The following is a 9,541-nucleotide window of genomic DNA, read 5'->3' on the forward strand; positions in this document are numbered from 1 at the left end:
TTTTGATCCTGTGGTTTAAAAGTTCCGGGTACATGGTTTTTTGCAAGCTAATAATCTCACTTTAGAGGATGTTTTACTGGATCCTCCTCCAAGTGACTTGTAATCAGTTTTTTATATTTTTTGGCAGACTTCTTAGGTTTTTCTCAGAAGCATACTTGTAATCTTTTAACTTTTGTACTTCATGGTGGGTTTTTTTCCTCTTTTTGAGGTTTCCCACACAAAAATATATGATTTCACTTTAAAAAAAATGTGTGTGTGTGTGTGTGTGTACTTCCTTTTGACTCAGGCATGTGTGTGTGTGTGTCCATGTTCTCATGAGTTCATTGATCATCTTCGACAGCGCCTGTGAGTGAGATTCCCGACTGTTCCTTTTGGGAAGTCTTTCTGGCTCTTTGGTTTTCATCCGCCCAAACTGGAGTTTCATTTTTTCTTTGGGTTTGCTACTGGGCACTCTGGACTTTATGGTGGACAGACAGGAACTATAAAGTCTTTAGTGATCCTATATTTTCCTTATTTGGCTTTTTTAAGCGTTCTCTGCAACAATCCTTCTTTGATTGCTTGCACCGCGTCTGAGATTTTCAGCTGATGTAATTTTGGATGCCTCGTTTTGAGGTCGCTACTCTTGTAATATAATCAATCAAAAGTTTTCACTATATAAAAAAATGTGTGTCAGTTGTGTGTATGTGTGTGTGTGGTATGATGGAGGCTTCTAGAGATGGAGCCCCTCCCTCATTTTTTGATTTTCAAGCCTGTACTGCTTCCGTTTCCAAACATAAATTAGTTGTCCCCCTCTTCTCTCAAGAAAAAGATTCAAAAGCATCTTGCTCCTTGTATCCTTCCTCTGCGGTCCAGCTTGACGATCTTTAGTCTCTTTGTGCTGTTTCTATTTGTCTTTCATCATCTGTGTTTCGAAATTCGCCTTCTACATTTGAGAATTCGCCCTCTGCCATTCAGACTTTGTCCTCCGCTGTTCAGAATTTGCCCTCTGTGTTTCAAGATGCGCCATCTACCGTTCAAAATTTCTCCTCTGATGTTCAGAATTCGCCATCTGCCCCACTGTGCTCCATTGTACTCTTGCCTCGTAAATTGCTTCTTTCTTCTTTGCGGGAAGCGCAGCAACAGGGTCTTTGTATACATTTCATGGGCAGAATTCTAACAAAAAACCAACTTCAAGTTTGGGTTCGTGACGTTACTGGTGATGCCAACGCTATTCCCGCTTCATCTTTCTTGGCAAAGGTTTTTATTATGCTCAGTGTGCTTCAATGGATGTGCTTCAATCTTTTCTTCTCAAAGGCCCCTTTTCAACTCCTAGATTATTCACATACGTATTGCCTTGGAATTCTCAGTTTGACTACCTTGAAATCGCTTCCAGTTCCCCTTTTTCCTCATGTAAATACTATTGCAGCTTTGTTAGGCAGAGTTTTGTATGTTCCATTGGAGAGTTATTTGTCTTCTTCCAGAGATGTCAAGTTATTTATTCTTTGGGATATGCATCTAGTTCCTGCTTTTATGGATCTTGATTTGGGATTTTCCTCTCCTTATCGGGTCCCACTCCGGTTTGCCTCTTTCCCAAATGCATGTTAAAGATGTTGATAGTTGGGTCATTTTGCTTGCCAGTGCACTTTAGATCTTCGGCATCCTATCTCTACTTCGGCTGCAGTTTTGGCTACTCCTATTCCAGGATCGGTTTCTCTTTCCACCAAGCAATTGGTTAAGCAACAATCGTGCCAGGTTGACAAGTCTTTGCCTCCTACTATTACTTGGGACATGCCTATCATGGATGTTCATACAGCTATTGCTCACACTCCTACTACTACTGGGGACTCTAAAGATGACAATAGTGAAGCAGTCATGCATTTTGTGGTTATTCCTACAACTGAGGCTTTGCCCCATGATGGCTTGCCTATTGTGGATACAGTTTCATCTGGTTTGGATATGCCTTCACACACTGGGGTTGATACTATGGATGCTTCTGTTGCATTGGATACAGTTGCCGAACATGGTACTTAGATGTCAGATTAAGCTTCCTCCTTTGTATCGGATTCTTCTGTTGGGACCTGGGTGCAGTGCAGGCATCTATTTTGGAGATTGGTTGTGTTCAAGATACTGAGGTTCCTTTTTGTTTGGATTCTTTTCATCCATGGTTGAGGTAGGTTTTTGACCCTCTAGTTCAGAAGTTCAAGATACCAGCTTAACCATAAGGGCAAAAAGCAACTTTGTTTCATTGATGGGGCCACTACTCCCTTATCTCATTTTTTGGAAGTGAATAATCTTAAGATGGAGGATATACTGCTTGATCCTCCCCCTGGTTAATGTATTTTTTAAAAATACTTTCTGATGATCTTTAGGAAGTTTTTCTCCCAGGAGTTTCACTTGTAATCTTTTTACTTATGTACTTAATGATGGGTTTTCATCTCTTTTGAGGTTTCCCACATAGAAATATATGATTTCGCTATTAAAAAAATGTGTGTATGTGTGTGATTATGGCGAGTGCTTCTGGGAAATTTTCCATCTGGACAGTTGCTAGCCCATAGGCACATTGCTCCTGCTTTATGTCATTGGTATCTAATTTCTCAGGAGACTGCGCCTCATTTATTCTGGCACTGCCCGTCTTCTCGACAGTTTATGGATTCTCTTCGACAGAGGCTACGGGCGAGATTCCTGACTGTTCTCTTTGGGAAATTTTCTAGCTCTTTGGTTTTCATCCACATCGACCAAAGTTTCATCTTTTCTTTTTTTGGGTTCGCTATTGGGCACTTTTGACTTTATGGACAAACCGCAATTGTAAAGTCTTTAGTGATCCCAATTTTTCTTTATTTGCTTTCTTTAAGCGTTCTCTGCAGCAATCTTTCTTTGATTGCTTGCAGACTCGCCAAATAGATCAGGATGTATATTTGGCTTATACTGAGATCTTCAGTTGATGTATTTTCTAGCGCCTCTTTTTTTAGGTGAATATTCTTGTAATATAATCAATCAAAGCTTTCACTTTTAAAAAAAAAAAGAGGTGTGTGTCTGTGTGTGTGTGTGTGTGAGAGAGAGAGAGAGAGAGAGAGAGAGAGAGAGAGAGAGAGATTTTATTAGAGTCTTCAAAAGATGGATGGGTCTTCGAGACTATGAGAAAGCACTAATAAATAATGCATTAACTCAGCTTTAAAGGAAATGTACCAATAGACTAAAGTTGCATTTGAAAAATGAGTAAATTAATTAAAGGAGAGATCAATTAAAAAAGTTTTTGTGTAAGTGTGTGTGTGTTTGTGTCTGCATTTATTGACCAAAATGTGTGTGTGTGTGCACACACATTTCAAACAAAAGTGGGGGAAGAGAAGGTATCATTCACTCTTAAGAGAGTAACTTGGGATGCCTTCCTTTTCTAGTTCATTGGCATAGATGCTTGGAAAGATTATAACTTTGCCTCATATGCTCTTATTTTCGTGGTCAAACAAGAGATGCCATATGCCCGTCCATGCACAGAATGATAGATTTTATGTTGAGGATTGAGGCATTAGATAGAGGTGGTTCAGTATGATTACAGTAGGAATTTCCCCCGTCAGATCACTTTCCAATGGTTTTAATGGTTTATGAGCCTCGCATGAGAGGCCGCTCTATCAATATCAAGATTTTGGATGCTTTGTATGCAGAGGAGGGCCTCGTAGAGGTGGTTTAATAGCTTTGGTTCAAGGCTCTAAACCCAGAGGAGAAAATGAATTGGAACACATTACAAAAGTTATTTATCACTGGGTTTGCCCCTAGCGGACCCAAGTGGAGACCAATTAATCAACTGGACCCAAGTGGAGACCAATTAATCAACTATATGAGGTGAAACAGAGAGAAAAAAAAAGTGAAGACCAATTAATCAACTATATGAGATGAAACAAAAGGAGACCAGCGAGTATCTCATTGAGTTGATGCTCCTCCCCAACCCTTGATGCCCCCCCTCCCTCAGCCGCTCCCTCTCCCTCAGCCCCTCCATTCCTCCCCCTTCCCCACCCTCTCTTCATCCTCTTCTTAGCTCGCCCCCTCCCCTCTCATCCCCCCCCCCTCCCCCATCCTCTCAGCGCGTCCCCCCTCACCCACCCCCTTGAAGGTGCATGGTGGAGAGGGAGAGAGAGAGAGGGTAGGCTAGGGAGAGAGACATAATGAAATGGAAATGAAATAGCAAGAGCAATGAACAAAATGAAAGTACTCACATGTAGACCAAAGAGCATGTAGGCTTGATACTTGATTGATTTGACACTAGACAAGTACAACTCTTATATAGAGCACACACAACACATATGAACACCAATGCATATGGGATAACTCCTACGTGGCATCCATAGGACACACTAGACTAGAACTCACTAGAACACACCAAACTGACTCATCTTGACTCCATTTCCTAACACCCCCCCTTGGAGAAAAGGTGAGTGACTATTGGAATGGAACCAAGAACATAACATGACAATGACAGTCATCGAATTGTGCAATGACGGTCTAGAACTAGACATGGCTTCCATGCTAACTCATAGGCAAGTGAGCATGGCTCAGAGGCTAGTCAGCATGGTATAGACTCAGAGGCTGGACCTAGCATGGCTCAGAGGCTCATCATGCATGGATGCATGACCAACTCAGAGGTCTAGGAAACCAATGCACCAACATCCTAGAACTCATATTCTAGGCTTGATAAATAGACCTTCACACACAAACACCCACCCACCCACCCACCTATATATGCCAGATGACTATTGCCCAAATACGCTCAATACAATCATAAGAAGAAAGTGAGGAAGCCTTTGTCTTTTATGTGTGAATGCAGCAACAAGGTCTGTCGCCAAGTAGGTTTACCTTTGTTGCCATCTTGAAAGCATGTTGCAACACAACGTTGGATACCATTCTCAAATTAGCAAGGTTGCTTTTGAGATCCCATGTTGAGACCCAGCGGAGCGGGTCTCCCGTCGTAGACAGGTCAGGTTACTCATAACATTCAAAGGAAATCCAAAGGGAGAGACTAATGGGTGGGTGAGAGACACGTTTTGGAAAAGAACAAAGAAAGTAATAGCAGTCGCTCCTAGTGGTTTTATCAGCATTTGACTACGATTACGACTATTGACATTCAGGTAATATGCCAATATCTTATCCGCTCGCGAGACTTATTCTCGGAGCTAATATTCTCAGCGTTTATATTCTCAGCACCCAGGGAAGGGCCCATTCCGTCGGAATATAACTCTTTGAGAAAAGAAGTGCGCCGCCTCCTCGCCCACACTATGTGTGATTATAATAATTATATATCATCATACAAATATTTTCAATTGCTAATCCATTCGAAATTGCTTGTTTTCAATCTGAATTATTACAACATTCCTCTCTTTGATGCATGTTCTCGATGCAAGGGAGCAAAGAAAGCCAAGTTGGATGCACCTTTATTCATATGGTTATAGCTTATGTGAATATTGTATAGACTACGAGGATCGGTTTATAAGCTCTTGTAAGCATCGTCTGATTCATGTATTTGTTGGGCTTCAGCTACCAAAACGCACAAACACTATCACCAAGTCAATAATAAATCACCACCCTTGACATTTGCAGGGAGGATCGGCGGGTCCCAACGGACCTTGTGTCATGTCTCATGTACACATTTTTACTCCTTTGCTTTCTCCTTTAAAAGTTTCACGATTCAAGTTCAACTTTGAGTTAGTGGTTACATGCTCGACGACGAAAAGGTTGCATGCTGCAAATCTACTTTTGATTTGTAGCACTGCCCCTGAAAGGGACATGCTATAGCAACATTCTAGTTTGCCCTTTGAATTCGGGTTTTTGGACATGTGGAAGCTTTCTCACTACAGTATTCTAAAAGTACTTGGCACCATGCGTCTTCCTCCCATCTTCATTCTCTCCTGCCTCATTTTTTTTCCTGCTCCTCTCCTCGTGGACTAGCCTCAGTTTTACTGTCGCTTTTTGTTGAAATATCTGTGTAACTTCTTTAATCCTTTACCAGTATAACTCATCAAACATCTGAGCACTCTTAGTATATATTCAACCAAGTGAAGTCACTTCAAGAAAAATGGATCCTAACAACTCCCTCAGTGACAGAATACCGTCTTGCTTAATGAAGTAGGGGTAAATGATTGCTCGTAACTCTACTCTTGCGATCTCCAATTTAGGTAGAAAGCAATGCCCGTCAGGTCAATCAATACTCGAATTTTCTGTGTTTTTTCTAACGGATTATGGTCCAGCAACGTACTACAGTGCCACCGTATAAAGATCCTCTGCAAGGGGACCAGACCACCTTTGGCCTTCTCAGTGTAGCGTGTTCTTGACTTCAGTCATTGAAAAACAACCATTCTTGTGCTTTCTGGCTGTTTCCCTGGCATCACAAAAGATCCCCACAAGAACAAACCCCATCCTTGAATCGGTGAAATCTGATGTCATCCCTCAATATAATCTGTGTCATAGCAATCTTGGAGATGAACCTAGTGGCTGTATGGTGATCCCCGCAGTTCGTCAAGGGCCAGGGCTCAGCGGAAAACCGGCTAAACCGGAGGGAATGCACGACCTGTCCTTTTCAACCGGTGGAAACAGCGTCCTGACCGGCACGTTTCCCAAACGTCATTATCAAGCCTCCTCGCCCAGCCCTTGATGTCCGGGAAAGGACTGAGGTCAGCTCCCGCCGGTCGCCTTCCTCCCTCCCTCAGCCCTTTCCCTCCAACCTTGAAGATCAGATTCGTGACCCATGTGGTGTGATGCAATGGCTAGTGTTTCGCTGTGATAGGACAAATGGATTTACTTTGCTCCTCCCCCCCATCACGAAGTACATGATGCATGTCAGGCACATAGCCTGCCACTTCCATCAGTCCATAAGCCTTTTCAACCCTGCATCTATTTCAGATATTTTTGGATGGGCTGCATCTGTTTGTCTACCTCAATACACTTGCACCCTAGCTTCTTTTCACGCCGCTCTCCTGCCTCAATTTTACCACCTCTGCTTGGCTGCAATTTTTTTTGGTTCTAGTATAAGAATGCTTTCTGCAGCATGTTTTGCCATCTGTGTGTTGCCATGAATCCTGCAGGCACCAAGTAAGGCCCGCCACACCACAGCAGTAGGTTGAAAGGGCATGTTTCTAATGAATTCATACGCAGCCTCTAGATGCCCCGCACGGCCAAGCAGATCTACCATGCAGGCATAATGCTCTGATGTTGGTGTGATACAGTGCTCCTGCTGCATGGAATCAAAACACTGTCGCCCTTCATCCAAAAGACCAGCATGGCTGCATGCGGAAAGAATACTTATAAAGGAAACATGGCTCATCTTCACACCTTCCTTATGCATTTTCTGAGCCAGTTGGACTGCCTCCTTGCCATGCCCATGTTGGGCATACGCGGCGATCATTGTAGTCCATGAGTCCATATTGGGTTCCAGCATATTGCCTATCAATTGTTGTGCCTCCATAATGCTTCCACTTTTTGCATACATATCAATAAGGGCACTCCCCACAAAGCCATCTGACTCAAATCCCTTTCTTATGATTATATCATGAATCTGCCTGCCTTCACCCAAAGAAGACAGGCTTGCACATGCATTGAGAACACTGACAAAGGGAAGTTCATCCAGGTTCGAGCCATGCTCTTCAATTTGCCAGAAGAGTTTGAGTGCCTCCTCAACGTTCTCATGCCTGGAGTAAGCTGCAATAATTACTGTCCACGTCACAACATTTCGCGTTGGCAGATTATCAAACACAAAGCGTGCATCTTCTATGCTGCCACATTTAGCATACATGTCTATCAGTGTGCTTCCCACATAGATACGTGACTCAATTCCAGCTTTTATGACCTGGTCATGGATTTTCTTTCCTAGTTCCAGAATTCTTACCTGAGAGCACATGTCGAGGCTCCTCACAAAAATCCCCTCATCTGGCTCCACTCCCTCTCCTTCCATTTGCTGAAAGAGGCTCATAATCTCATCAGGGGGACCATGCTTCACATAGCCTTCAATGATTGCAGTCCATGAGGGTAAAGTTCTTTGTAACATTCCATTGAACACCTTCCGGGCATCCTCCATGCCACCACATTTAGCATACATGCTCACAAGCCCATTTTCCATATCGACATTGGGTATGATTCCACTGATTAATACACAGGCATGGATCTGCTTTCCCTGTTGAAGATTTTTCATGCCGGCACATCCATTAATGAGGCTGAGAAAGGTCACTTCATTTGGCTTCACCCCTTCAGCGCTCATTTTCCAAAACAACTCCAAAGCCTTATCAGCATCGCCACATTTAGTGTAGCCTCCAATCATTGCAGTCCATGAGACCACATTTCGAGTTACCATTTTGTCAAAGACTTGCCGGGCATCATACATGCTTCCACACTTGCCATACATGTCAACAAGGGTGCTACCTACGAAGAGATCTGACTCAAATCCGGTTTTGGTGACATGGACATGGATTTGCTTGCCCTGTTCCAGGTTTTTAGGGCTTGCACAAGCTTTAAGAATACTCAAAAAGCTGACCTTGTCAGGCTTCAGATCTTCCCTTTCCATTCTGTCGAACAGATTCCAAGCCTCCTCTGTTAGTCCATTCTTAGCATATGCGGAAATCATTGCATTCCAGGTGAATACATTTCGTTCAGGCATTTCATTGAACACCTGGTTTGCATCCTGTACGCTCTCACAATTTGCATACATGTTCACAAGCGTGGTGCCTAGAATGATGTTTGATTTGAGTCCACTTTTGACAATATGAGTATGAACTTCCTTCCCCTCCACCAGGGCTCTCTTGGCAGAGCAAGCCTTCAAGAGGTAGCCATAAATATAGGAGTACTCTGGAATGCCTTTACCATCAATCAAATCCAGAAAATGCATAGCCTCCTTCAAATTTCCACGCTGGCACAGTATCCTGACATTGGCAACAACTCCCTCTATTCTTACTGCCAATGCAGTATTGCTGTACCTGTTGGCTTTGCCGTGGAGCTTGTGACACCCAACCAACAAACGCAAACAATTCTCCCATGCCAACTTGAATGAAAGATACATCAAAATGATAGCATAAAATTTGTGAATTGCCAATTGCTAGCATGTTAAAGAAAGGTCCATGCCAGACCTGGCTTTTAGCGGCACTCTCTCTAAGATTAAAAATGCAAAAGCACTCCGTTATTGAGTCTGAGAAGCTTATGTCTACACCCAGCGATATGTGGGATTGTAATTTCGTGATCCACACAAACACTGGCCGCAGAATTAGATTGTCTTCCATTAAAAGTGCAGTCTGTTAGCACGTACAACCTTTTCTATAGAACGCTTTTTGTGGCATCGTTAAAGTTTATCAGGAAAAACCGAAAATGACGGGCAGTATGTGTAAAATCCAAAGCCATTCTGCCATGATATATGTGCTAAAAGAGCGCCCAACTTTGCCTCGATCACTAAGAGAGACATGAAGGCACCTCGGTGGTATTCTCCCACGGCCACATTGCAAAGAGAGGAAGATGCAAATGGTTGAGTACCCTTAAGTGTCTGAAACTTAGGGCAGTCTTTGATCACTCGATGGGAAGAAAGTGGCAGCTCAAGTGG

The 9,541-nt window shown here is 43.0% G+C and overlaps 1 pseudogene; it reads right to left on the reverse strand.

The window, feature by feature from the left end:
* Positions 1-6,949: 6,949 nt before the first annotated feature.
* On the reverse strand, positions 6,950-9,010 carry LOC147895435 (pentatricopeptide repeat-containing protein DOT4, chloroplastic pseudogene; annotated as a pseudogene).
* Between the last annotated feature and the right edge of the window lie 531 nt (positions 9,011-9,541).

This window comes from Dipteris shenzhenensis, chromosome 13 (genome assembly GCF_047967505.1).
Source record: "Dipteris shenzhenensis isolate YYH24624 ecotype China chromosome 13, Dip_SZ_1.0, whole genome shotgun sequence".
Taxonomy (NCBI): Eukaryota; Viridiplantae; Streptophyta; class Polypodiopsida; order Gleicheniales; family Dipteridaceae; genus Dipteris; species Dipteris shenzhenensis.